Source organism: Simochromis diagramma, unplaced genomic scaffold, assembly GCF_900408965.1.
Source record: "Simochromis diagramma unplaced genomic scaffold, fSimDia1.1 OVJJ01000433.1, whole genome shotgun sequence".
Lineage (NCBI taxonomy): Eukaryota > Metazoa > Chordata > Actinopteri > Cichliformes > Cichlidae > Simochromis > Simochromis diagramma.
In genome coordinates this window covers 1,872,960-1,886,638 of record NW_024387031.1, presented here as the reverse complement: position 1 = coordinate 1,886,638, position 13,679 = coordinate 1,872,960, and positions in this window count along the sequence as shown.

The following is a 13,679-nucleotide window of genomic DNA, read 5'->3' as shown; positions in this document are numbered from 1 at the left end:
TTAAACCTTTCTCTCCTCAACCCTTTAAGACCTACCATAGAACCAAGTCCGCCAGAGCTTATATTATGTTTTTACATGCTGTAGTGCCATTTTTGGGAGCATTTCAAGTTGATATACATCAATACAACCATTATAGCCCAAATTTTAATAATATGTCTGCATTAAGTGCATAGTAACTACATAAATTGCAAAAAAGTGCAATAAACTACAAAAAAATGTAAAATCGTTTTTGTTTTTTTTAACATATATTTCTAGTTAGAGAAATTTAAGAGGCTTATCCCTCAAAACTGTAAATACAAAAAAGTTGCACAAAACAGTTTCCCACCACAGGAAATTTATTTTGAGTGTCTTCATAGTTTTATTTTTGAAATACACCAATTTTTATATACTGCAGGAAAAACGAAAATAAATATTATAGTGCAAATTTGCAAAAAAACAAAACAACATATGCATCAAAATAAACTGTTTCCAGCAGTGCAATATGAGTCCTAAGCATCCCAGAAAAGGCACAGAAAGTCATAAAGTCAAACATAACTTTTAAAAACACCAGTATAGGCTCATAAGGCCCTGATAGTAAAAAACTACATTTCCGCAAAATGACGTCACTTCCGGTTTCGGGCAGGACATGGCGGACACGCGATAGTTCACGCTGATGGTCGTAGGAAATGTTACAAACAGCTGATCGGATGGCAAAGCTTGTTTCTGGAATATTATGTTTTTGTTGCTGCAAGCTTTGCAGTTTTTGCAAAGCTATATGTGGAAGGAAACTGTGACCTAGGACAAGCTGATGGCATAAGATGTTAGTACAATAAATCCGGTTTCATATGCAAAAAAAAATTATTGCGCTAGCTTACGTGGTTGCAGTGCTACCGGGATTTAAAAATAGTTACGCAAAACAGAGCGTGCCCGCTCCGACCGGCTTTAAAGGGTTAATGACATACCTACCAAAGCTTCCTCATCACCTCTGTACCTTTCAGCTACATGTCCACTGAAGTCTGCTTCAATCACCAGCCTCTGCCCCTGGGAACACTCCCTATTACTTTACTATCTATTACTTCATCCAATTTACTCCAGAATTGTTCTTCTGATATCAAACCTTTATGCACTGACAACATTAAACACCACCCCTTTAATTAATGCCTTCAATCTCATGATTCTGTCTGACACTCTCTTCATCTCCATAATGCTCCACAATGCTCTCTTTCTTCAGTAGTCTGTGTCTCTAAATTTAAACTCCTACCCTTCCTTCTCTCTCTCTGCCTCTTGGCTTCCCTTCCCCTTTTCATTTTCTTTGTCTTCAGGCAACATGACCAAATTTTCCATGGGCACCCTGTTGGACAACAACTGGCGATTGTTATTGACACGAGCCCTGACCAATCCCATACCGATTCAGTACGAAATGTCATTCCTGATTATTTGTATATTTCATTTGTTAAAGACTTTCAGATTGACTGTTGAGTTCTTTGTCACCTCTCTGACCAAAGCAATTCTTGTGCAGTTCCTCTATTTGACACACGGCTGTGGTCAAACAGAGGTGTGTCTATTTTTTACCTGTGACATGTCCAGGATGTATAAAAGCTTTGATGGTCCCTGCCACCCACCCACCATAACCCTAAGTTAAATAAGCAGTTAAAAATGGTTGAATGGATTCTGAAATCACATTTTCACTTTGTTATGAAATGTACCGAGAGGAAAAAACATCAATTTATAAATGAACCTTAAACATTTATAAAAAGTTAAAGGACTCTGAATACATACAATTTTACATATCATTTATCACCAGCAGTACCTTTAAATAAGTCCTAGAAACCATCGTATATCTGAGAAGAAAATCAATTGAATATCTATCCATCTTCAGTGTGAGATAAAAATGAAAACATGCTTTCTGCATTTTACAAATGTGCATGACCTCCACACCAAAAGAGAAAATGGCCTCAGCCCTCGCCTTAGTAGAGGAAAAGGAAATGCTCAGTCTTTGAGAAACTGAGCCTGATTTGTGCGTACCTTTACATAATCACATCACACAGCTAACTGAACTGCAGCCTCAGTGCTGCATCAATGAGAAATATTCAGGAAAAAGAGAAAATCACATGTGAACCATGCATTACTTGCCACCCATATTTATTGAAAGAATACAGCTACTACTTTGTAGTTACAAATAAATGACTGGAGGCAAAAACCAAACACCATGACACTACCATCGATGTCTGTGCCAAACTGGCATTCTGTCACACAGCAGTAGCTCAAACAGTGTCTTTGCCAAGAGCTTGGTGTATTTCTTTAAGAAACATCAGTGAAACATCGACTGGAAAAATAAGTTAGAACGAACAGGGCCAGCAGTCAGTACATGACCTTCTTCTGGTCCAAATAGATAGCTCTGTCATCTACAATGTGTGTGTGTGTGCTTGCAAACATGTTTGTGAGAAAGTAGTATTACCCAGTATTCTGCCACCTCTGTTACACCCCGCCCACACTCTTTTTCTCTTTCTCTCCATAATAGGTCTCATATTCAAGTGTTTATTCAAACTGTGAATGGTGGAAGTTAAAGAGAAATGGACAAAGTGAAAGTCAATGCATTTTGCTCGATATCACAAAGCAGTTACAATGCTCATTTGAGGCAGCAAAGGTTTGAGCTGATGGAGAATTGATGTAATAAATGGTGGTCATAATGCCTTTGTCGAACACCTAATGACACAGGCTACATGAGATCAGGCCAGTGAGCACCAATGGAAAACACTTGAAAAGTGTTGCAGCACTTTTTCAGTGAATGTGTGAAATGTGCAGAAATGCTAGTTGATATAAATTATGAGGGTATCTTTGCTGTTCCGAGGATTGCGCTCTTCTGGACAGATTTTGGATGTTGTTGATCTGCTGGAGCTACTCACCCAGCTTGGGGGTCACTGCACCGAGTGCTCCGATTACAGGATATCTCTAAAAATAGTAGTAGTAGTGGTAATACACAGAGTACACTGTGGCGGGGTGTGGTTTGTGGTGTCGGGGGAGGCTGACTCACACACCTGATCTCATCATTTAATCATGTCTCCCCTCTAAAAGATGTTTTTGCTGGACCTGAGGTGAAGGGTGTGTGTGGCATGTGCTACAGAAGCAGGGCAGCTGGGAAGCTGCACAGCCAATAAAGACGTGCAAAACTGCAATGCTGCTGATGTCGAATTCGTTATTGTCACATACACACAAACACAGAAACCAAAGGAAAAAGAAATCCTGCAATAAAGCTTCTGTAAACATCCCTGTATGTCTGATTCACCTACTTCATCCCTCTGCGTGACATTTCTTCTTTAGCTTAAATACACCAGCCTTACGTGGATCAGTGTTAATCCATATAGGAGTGTTGTCTTCCCACGTTAACACACAAAACTGTATATAGCATATGTCTGATAAAGTGGTGCAGTCAGTCCTAATGACAAGTTCACATGTGCCACAGTCAGCTGTCAAAAGGCTTCTCCAAGCATTTCTATTTATCATGTACATGACACTTCCCCCACTAGTAATGTATTCTACCCCCTGCTGCTCTGTTTATGCAGTGTTCGCCTTCATGGTGATTTCAGATCGCTGCTTTCTGGGTGTCTATCACAGGGGACAAAGAACAGCTAAACTGGATTGTTACTCTCTGCATCAATTTTCTCCTGACGTTATCATTTCAGCACTGCTCGTCTCTTTCATATTCCCGTTCCCTCTCCCCCTCTCCCTCGTGGTTTCATTTCCTCTCCGTCATCCCTCAAACACATCTCTTTTCTTTGCCTTTTACATGTCCTGACCTCTTAAAATTTCCCAGCATCTATGTCTGCTGCCACCACAGTGTGTGTGTGTGGGGGGAGGGGAATTGGAGGGCTGTTCATATATATATACACACACACACACACACACACACACACCTGCTGTGGCTGTGTAATATTTAATCCAGTACAGTTCCACTGATGCTCACTGCTTGCACTTTATCTCTATACATGGCTTGTTACACTGTTGACTAAGCAAAGAAAAAAAAAGACAAAATAAAAAAAACAGAGGCACTAACATCGTGCCAGTGCACTTGAAAGTCAGAGAACAAAGACTTGAGGTACTGTTGAAAGGTCTGTCAGTGGAAGAAATAAGGGTGTGGGTGCAAGACGAGGGGAAAAGGCCTCTGAGGTAAAAACATCTGATTGAAGGTGAGACTTGAAACACAACAGTCAGGGTGGAAAAGACAAAGCATAGCAGAAAAAAAGCAAGAAACGCAGAAGGAGAAGGCTTTTTTTTGGGTGAGGAGTCGACTGGAGGCGAAAGCTGTGATCCTATTTCTCTCTCTTCATGACACACTTCATGAGTTGCCAAATTAGACGTGGAAGTTATGAAAAAGCACTTGAACAGGCAATTATTTTCCCCTCATGAAAATCCCTGTGTTAGTGTCGGCTTATTAGGAGATGAATGTGCCTGGCATTTAGCTTGTTGTGTGTTGCTCAAATGAATGGAGAGAGCTTTGGAGGGACTTTATTAGTCTCTGACACGCAAAACGCACTCACATGCTGCTTCAGAGATTAAAGGGTGTGAGAAAACTGGAAACCTATAAGCACCTGAACGTGTTCAGAACCCATTGTCTTCTAAATAAATGTATATACTCCTCATTTGTTTTGCATTTTTAAGAAACCATAATTACTACCTGGATTAAATTTACTAATGGGCAAAACACCTGACACCACAATATAAGAACTACTTCCTGGTTATTAGATTTGTGCAAAGAAAACCCTTTGCTTATCCTCACCCCCAGATTGAAAAATGATCGTTAGGGTTAGGTTGTGCTTTAGCCACATGCTATTCAAATCAGTTCATTTCACTTTCATATATATATATAGCACCAAATGATAACAATAGTTGCCTCAAGGCCTTTTATTCTGGTATAACGGTAAAGACCACACAATGATAGAGAGAAAACCTCAGTCAAATAACCCCCTTTGAGTAAGCACTTGGCGACAGTGGCAAGGATAAACATATTTTTACCGGAAGAAACCTCTAGCAGAACCAGTCTGAAGAAGGAGTGGCCGTCTGCCATGACCAGTTAGGGGTGAGGGGAGTAAGACAAGACAAAAGACACACTGTGGAAGAGAGCCAGAGATTAAAAATAACTAATGATTAAATGCAGAGTGGTATATAAGGTAAACAGTTTTGTTTCAGAAACTAAAACTAAAACATCTTACCTTTAAAATCCAATGTCTTACTGGCATCTTGTTCTCAGAGTTCTGCTGTTATAAAATATTGCATTTGGGCAAATTAAAGAGGTGAACGTTTATATAAAAGCATAAATGTAAACCTAACCCTATCCCTATTTCTCCTGTGTGTCCAGGCATGTAGGTGCACAGGTCAAAGCTGCTGACCGAGTTCAAATTCCTATTTTGCCTTGCATGTTAGGGAAATTGGTGAATGCAGATGTGAGAATCATCAGTAAGACATAACATAATAAATAAGTAGAAGTCAAATTCAAATTAAAAAGTATCTGAATAAATTGGAATGTACACTTTTACACCTTTTTGGAAATTGTCAACAGAGGTTCAGGGCTTATTTGTTTAAGGTACAAAGCACATGTGTACAAATAGATACCCCTTTCAAGGGTACCAGAGCATGGCACCCCACCTTATATTGTAATAACCCACTGACAAGAAGTTGTACCTGTAAAGGTAAAAAAAGTTTGTAAACATTTCTTTAGTGTTTTGTCCATTTTTCTGCAAAAGGATCAACAACAACATGAAAAATCTGAGGAACTCCTTGCACAAACCATAAAGCATATATTTCTTTGGCAAATGTTAGCTTGACTAACATCATTAATCACTGCATTTGAACTGCTGTAGCCAACAGACTTTATTGAGGTTGCTGGTGGGTCTAAAATAACCGATCCAATGCAGAAATGTCCTAAAATGCAGTGGTTGAGGGTGATAAAGCCCATGCTTTGTGGTACACATATCTTGTAACTGAAAGTGGTATAGCTATGTTATATTCGTTCTTCAGCTATAGTGTGCACAGAAGTATTGAAAAACCTGTAAATACTTAAATCAACCTGAAGATGCTTATGGTGAAACAAATATCTGCTTATTTAAAAAAAAATGTCTATGGGGACCCATAATAAAGCTTACAGTAGCGTAATAGGCCCACTGGTAAGGTGTAGCATATTGAATAACGTGTTTTAGATCACAATTTTTTCAGTCTGGGCAAAAAGGGAAGACATTTTTCAAAAAATTGCTGAAAGCTCACCGAGGGCCTTTCTGCCTCTTAAAACTTGACATTTAGGAGAATCACTAAAAAAAAAAAAGATGATTGGAGTCTTTGTTCAACTGATTTGTATGATGTGAACATGTTCCTTTATCACAGAACTTATGGGAAACCTTGCCATACACATGCAGGTTATGTAATCATAATCCTCTATAGTCACATTATAAGCAGAATAATTCCCAGGTTGTGATGTCAGAGAGACAATTCACTTTTGGATTTCTGCCTGAAAAATAAATAGGTTCTGTACCCCCTTTTTACTGCAATTTCCATTTCTAATCATTTTGTTCAGGAGAGCTTTTGCTGATTAATTTAATACGATGCAAACTAAGTATGTCAGACACTTTGAATCCAAGAATGAAATTAAGAAATCAACAGGGGTCTAAAAAAACCTCAGGAAATGTCATGCTGTAATAGCGGAGAAAATAAATGGGAACTGCATAATCATAAAAATGCAGGGCAATATTTCTGAATATAGTAGTATACACATACTATTTTGCGTACATTGTGTGTGTGCGTGTGTGTGTCTATGAAGGTAGGGTTGTTAATCCCCAGAAATCATATGTGGGAAATAGTTTCTTGGAAATAAACTGTTTTAGGCACTAAGTACAGTTAAAAAAGGTCATTTCCCAATGAAATCGGTTAAAAAAATATTTGATTAGCTGCACAAGTGGAACTGAATGATCTTACTTGTGTTCACAAGGATTTCCTACATAATATAAACTTAGGACAAAAAGTAAGGAAATGTTTATTTGGTTAAATCTTTCTTTGTTGGAACAACGATTCTTGGCATTCAATCTTTTAAAGCCAGTTTATTTCCCCTAAATCTATAAGGATCATTTGGAATGACCAAAGCAGCAGTTCCACTTCCACTGCTGAGGTCAGCAATATTAGATCTATAATATAATGAAGAAGTTATAGTTTTGTGTATGTGCACAATCACTGTGGACTGTAAATCAAGCAATCAAGATGTCAAGACGTGCAGGCTTTCATATTTAATTCAAGGAGTTTAACAAGAGTATTAACTGTTTTGAAGTTACAGCCATTTTTATTGCTAGTCCCCTGTTTCAGAGGCTTGAGATGCTCTGCTACACCTTCATGCAGTCTAAAAAGTTAATTCAAGGGATATTATAAACATCTTTCATTAAGTGAAAGTCTGAATTTCAATCACATCTTGATTGTTTGATTTAAAATCAAACAGCAATGGTGTTTAGAGGGAAAGACCTCAAAAACTGTGTCGTTTTCCAACAAACAAAACTGTCTTGACATCCATAGAAGACGGAGGTGATGGATGATTGTAGGATCTTTTTTTTGCATAGTAAAGAAATATCCCTTCACAACAGTCTAGCAAGCAAAGTGAAAAACACTCTCGTCAGCATATTATCATCCAAGTCTACCACAAAGAAAAGACTTAATGAAAGAGGATTCGCCACAATCAGTGATCAGCTTGACATGCAGAAACACCAGATTAGACCAAAAATGACCTAAAACCATGAAAGTGGTTCTGGAACAATATTTTTTGGAAAAATGAAACTAAGATTAACCTGTACTAGTTTGATAGGAAGATAAGGCTAAGGAGATAGCTTAGAAGCTGACTGGCCAGTACTTTTTAGTACAGATGAACAATGAGTGCAAACCAGGGTTTTTCAAGGTGAAGAAGCAGAAATATTCTGCAGTGGCTAAGTCAATCCCCTGAGCTCAACCCAATTGATTATGCATTTAATTTGCTGAAATAGAAGCATAAAGCTCCAGCGCCCCCTGCGACCCTGAAAAGGATAAGCGGAAGCGAATGGATGGATGGATGGATGGATGGAAGCATAAAGCTCTGTCTCTCCAGAGAAGCCGGGGCTCTTAAGACCATAATCTTTGTTTAAAGCTTTTGTTTACATTACATGAGTTCATGATACTACTCAGGAAAGGAACTGAGCTGTTGCACCAACAAGAAAGAAAGCGTACAGTTAAGGAGAAATCAGGGTTACCCTACAGTTGTAACATTAAATAATATGAGACAAATGGACTTAAGAATGAATGAGATTAGCAATAGCAGCAATTTCTCAGCTGACCGTCAATATTAACAAGGCATTTTTGTGGAAATAACAACCCAGAACAACAATGGAGCATAAGGAATGCTGGCTAAGAAAGGAGGAGAGAAAATGTCCAGTAATGTTAACACGCTGAAGCACAGGATGTTTCATTGAGAATGCGGAAAATACAGTTAAAAAAAATGCAAGTCAAGGCCCTTTGGTAACATTGCTTTCCTGCACTCTAAATTACATTCCCAGTTTGCTTTTACAGAAGCAAAGGACAAAAATGTCTTTTGAATGACATAAAATATGGATCCTGAAAGAGAATAGAAGACATTAGTGCAGTACTGAAAGTAACTGTAATGATGGTTGTAAATAAATTATTCTAGTTACAATGATAGAGGGAGGACATCTGAACCGTTCAGATGGAGTAGTTATTTTTAGCTCCAGCTTTGTGAGACAGAGAGAGGGACTCATACCCATCCAATGACAAACATTACATATTACAGTATTTGTCTTACATGTCCTTGGTCAGGAGGCTGTCTCATGCCGTGCTTTTAACACACACACAAACACACTGCAAGCACAAACTACATCTTTGCTCCCTGCATATGTCCTTGGTGAGCAGGCTCAGCTGTTAGATCACAGGGCTGGAGGATAACATGACACACAAAGCCTTTAAGTCTATTTAAATGTTCATAGGGTGCCTGACAGTGGAGAGACGGTGTGTACATGTAGGAAGTGTGAGTGTGCGTGAATGACAGCGCATGGGGCGTATGTGAGAGAGAATCGGCATGTTGTCGCTGTCTGAGTCAGCGTGAGCATGCTTTGGTGCCGACTTTGAAGCTTAGACTTAGTAAATCTTGTGTGTCAGGTGTGTGTATGCATGTGTGCATGTGCATATGTGTGTGTGTTTGTGACTTCGGAGCAGACCGCTGGCTCAGTCTCAGTGGACTTCTGAGCCACTGAGCTGGCACTGTGTGTGTCAACGGAATATAGTGATTTGAAACACTGGAAGTTGGTTGGACATGTACACACAGGTGCAATCTCCTGGAACACACACACTTAACGTGCTTGGAAGTGTGTGCTGTATTTACAACAGTCTTGAGATAGTCACTATGTTTTATTTATGAAATACCAATCCGGAAAAAGTTTGGGCAATGTATGAAATGTAAATAAAAACAGAAAGCAAATCTCATAAACCTACAAACCAATACTTCATTCAGAATACAACATTTAAAACAAACCTAACATTTTATGTGTGAAAAAGAAAGTCTCATCTTTATAAAAAATAAAAAATTTCATGGCAGCAACACATCTAAAAAAACAATGTATGGAACCAACGAAAGGAAACAGCATCTAATGAGATTAACTGGCAAGAGGTAGGGATCATAACTGGGTATAAAATGAATGTTTTTTCAGTAGATAAGATGTACTTAGGTTCACCAGTTCACATCAGAATGATGTTCCTTGATGTAAAATTGTGGAGACTGTAAGTATTTCATCATCTACAACACATAATATCACCTAAAGATTCCAAAATGTGGAAAGATCTCTGTGCACAAACAACAAGGCCAAAAAAAAAAAATCAATATTGAATGATGTGATGAGCGCCTGATGGTATGGGGTGTAACATTACCCATGGAATTGGCAGACTGCACATCTGGAAAGTGCTGAAAGGTATATGCAGGTTTGGAGCAACATAACCTCCTACCCACACTAATAAAAGTAATGATATCTTAGATTTGTATACCATCTTTTTCAGGAAAGGCTTTGCGTATTTCACCAACGCAATGCTAAACTAGCCGCATGCAGTCTAGACCGTTCAACAATTGAAAACATTTAGCGCATCATGAAGTTAAAGAAATATGACAAAGAGGACCCAGGACTGTTGAGGAGGTAGATCCCTGTATTAGACAAGAATGGACAATATTCTGTTCCTGGAAGTCCAGGATCTAGTCTTCTCAGCTCCCACATGTTTACAGACTTTTTTTTAAAAGAATAAGGAATGATATTCTACATGAAACTCATTATTTACACTTAATATAAGGTCCTTAATATAAGCACAAGACAAATCATTTTTATATTTATTTTAGAATTATTAAAATAAATCAACTACTTGGTAAAAGTTAAAGAACAAGTTACTCTCTTAGATTTAGGGTTTAAGCACCAAAATGACACAAATGATGTAGAAAACAGAAACTACTTTGGCAGGGTTAGGCAAGAGAAGCTATACCTGAACTGAGAGGGGTAAGAAAACCCGATTTAGTTGCCTGCAATCTACAGAGGTGTGATTTCACACAGTGTAACTACAGACACTGCTGTTTTCCAGTCTCTGTTTTCTTGGTTTCCAGACATTTAAAACCATCCAGAACATATGTGGTACAGATACTTTGTGAAATACACTAGATCCATACATTGGTGGTGCTGGCAGAACAGAAACATGTCGTTGTCTACAAACAGAAAGATTTATGTCTGACGTTTTGGTTTGAAAGGGGGCTGAAGCCTGCACATTTGTTGTGCTAGTATGCATGTTGGTCTTCCCCTGCTTACAGGGAACAGCACTTACTCAGTCAGCCTGATAAAGAGAGCATTATGGAAGCAATCCATTTGTCTGGAGAAGGCTTGCAGATGAAATAGAATAGCCGGGCTGCTGGGGGAAAGAGAATACAATTTGATGCATTAGTCAACGTGTCAAAAAGTATTTTTCCAATTTGTTCTGTGGAACTTTAGGAGAGTTAGAGCGGGCATTTGTTTTGAGAGCAGCCAGTGAAGCCCAGTGGTGCTGAGAGAGATGGAGGGAAGAGAAGAAAAGAGGGTGAGGAAAACTGGCAGAGACATTATGCTTCAAAAGTTGCACTAGGCAAGGTTTTTATGTTAAAAACGCCCAAGTCATAAACTAGGGCCTGGAAGAAAAACTAAACAAGCTTATCCTGCTAATAACACAAGATTGACTCTGATTAGAGCAATTTGCATACTTTAAATTTTTCTATCTTTGTGTTAATATTTGCATGTTTTATTTTTACTGCCAGATACTGTTGAAGCGCTAGTTTTTGAGGCACTCCATGAATTGAGATCATGTCTTTGAAGCCTTGTTTTATTTATTTACTATCATGGGAGTAGGTTTCATTTGAGCATTTAAAGGGACACGTTAAACTGGTGGTCTGGGAATCTTACCCTGGGAATTTTTTAAGCTTCAAACACTTTATTTTCTGCATTCAGGTGATTTCTTTAACAGACATAAGTACCTTTCCTACATTTATCTGCATTTCCCGCATTTCTTATCTGTGGAAAAAGAAATCATAAAAATCATGCACAAGTAAACTTTATATATACGTGAATATAACACAGCAAGTGTCCATGTCTAACTTTTAAGAACAAACTGAATCTATCTGTAGCCAAAAGGATGCTTCATATCTCAGTGTCATTATAAAAGTGTGTGCTTTTAGAAATGACTGAGTGAGGATCCCAAGTTTAAACCTATGCAACACACTTCTGCACTGAGCTTATATATGGCTCATTCCGCCTCAAGTCAACACACTTGTAGAACTTTTTCTGCTTGACAGTCTTTGATTTGCATAAAAGTTTAAACATATAAAATGAGTGATGTGAAATCTTAGCTTCATATATCAAACACTTATATATGTATTTTAAAAATGGTCCGTCAGCCTGAAATTTTCACTGCCCTTTCTTACCATTAAAGTGAGTAAAATCTCCAATTCACATTGGAACACACAATCAGTGACAATGACTGAAAGGTATATTGCTACATTTCACAAAAATACAAAAAGAAGAATTTTATGTTAAAATCGTTTTAAATGTTTTCGTCAGCTTTCATGTTGAATTGAACAAATCTCACAAGCTGTACTACAAAACCCAAATATCCATAGATACTATAATATCAAATAGATCTGGCTGCAATTTCTTGTTTTGACAGTACATTTCACAGTGATCATCGCTCTCTTTCTATATATTTTCTCTAAAATGTGTAATAACAAAGAAGCAGAGAAACAGAAAAAGAGCAAGGTGAGAACAAAATAGAATTCAGGCTATAACTGTATTTGTTCCTTATTTCATTTAGTTACTCTCAGCAGGCGGGCACAGAGCAATTACGTTGCAAATATTGAGCACGTTTGATGAGGACACATCTCCCTCCAGATACGACTGCAGCAATCAGGAACAGCAGGGCGCTGACCTTCTCCCAGCAGGGCGTCGATGAGGCATCGCCGACATGTGAAGACTGACTTTTTTAACTAGAACACATCTGGAAGTCACATTTTATTATTTCAGAAATACTAAAGCACACTCAAGCACTGTGAGTGATTTGGGCCTTTTCAAGTTGTGTGTTACGCTTTGAAGAGCCAATCTAAAACCACCGTACAGCATGGAGAAACGTGCTATACTACAGGCCTTCTTCACAGAATTTTTCTCTGTTGTTCTGTGTGTCACATCTGTGTTTGTGTTAGTTTTGGGGGGTTTGTGTTCTGTTTTGTTCATCCTTCTCAAGTATGGTTTTTATGAAAGGATGCTGCAGCAGCTTACTGTTATAATGGCCTTATGTCCAATTATTTTTGCACTTGACTATGAAATAGTAGATCACTACTGAGAGATGAATAATACATACAGTACATGAAGTAATAATAAAAACTCTTGATGTCCTACTACGCAATCCTGTGAGACAAAGCCTGATCCAACTCTCTGTACACTGATGACCTTAACTCTAAATGTCTTTATACACTGGGCGTGTAGAGGCGTGTTTTGGATCAAACTCAGTTTTTCCAATTTTTTTGTCATGTCTGTTGTCCTCTGTCTGCCTCACATTAAAGGGTGAGTATGTCCCAGAACAGAGCCACACTGCTGGTATATATTATATATAGCCACTGAGCAGCAGGGAAACACAAACTTCCTCAAAGACAAGCCAGTAGAAGAGGAGATCGAAGCCAGGTATATAGAATCTTCAGTGAGCATCACATATGAATTACAGATAATTAAGACATTCAGAATGATATTTTTGTTCAAAATGAACATAAATAGAGGTGACTGGAAACATGCCTGTTGGCAGTGTAAAACTAGACTAACTTTGTTCATGACTGTAATGTGGTGGTGCTGTGAGGTTCAGCACCAGCAGGTTATGCTCATACACACTTTATGACGATGTGTATGAGCGTATGTGGCCATTTCCTTTAAAATCACTGCGGCACGGCTTCTTTCCTTCACACACTCCCACTTCCTCCCGTTCTCTCCTTCACACTCACTCACACACAGTACACTCAATTACGCAGCACTTGATCATCAAGGCTTCACATATAACACCCTCTCATCGCCTCGACACTCGCTCTCCATCACACGTACACACTGGCACTACTTAATCATCACATACCACGCAACACACACAAACCACAC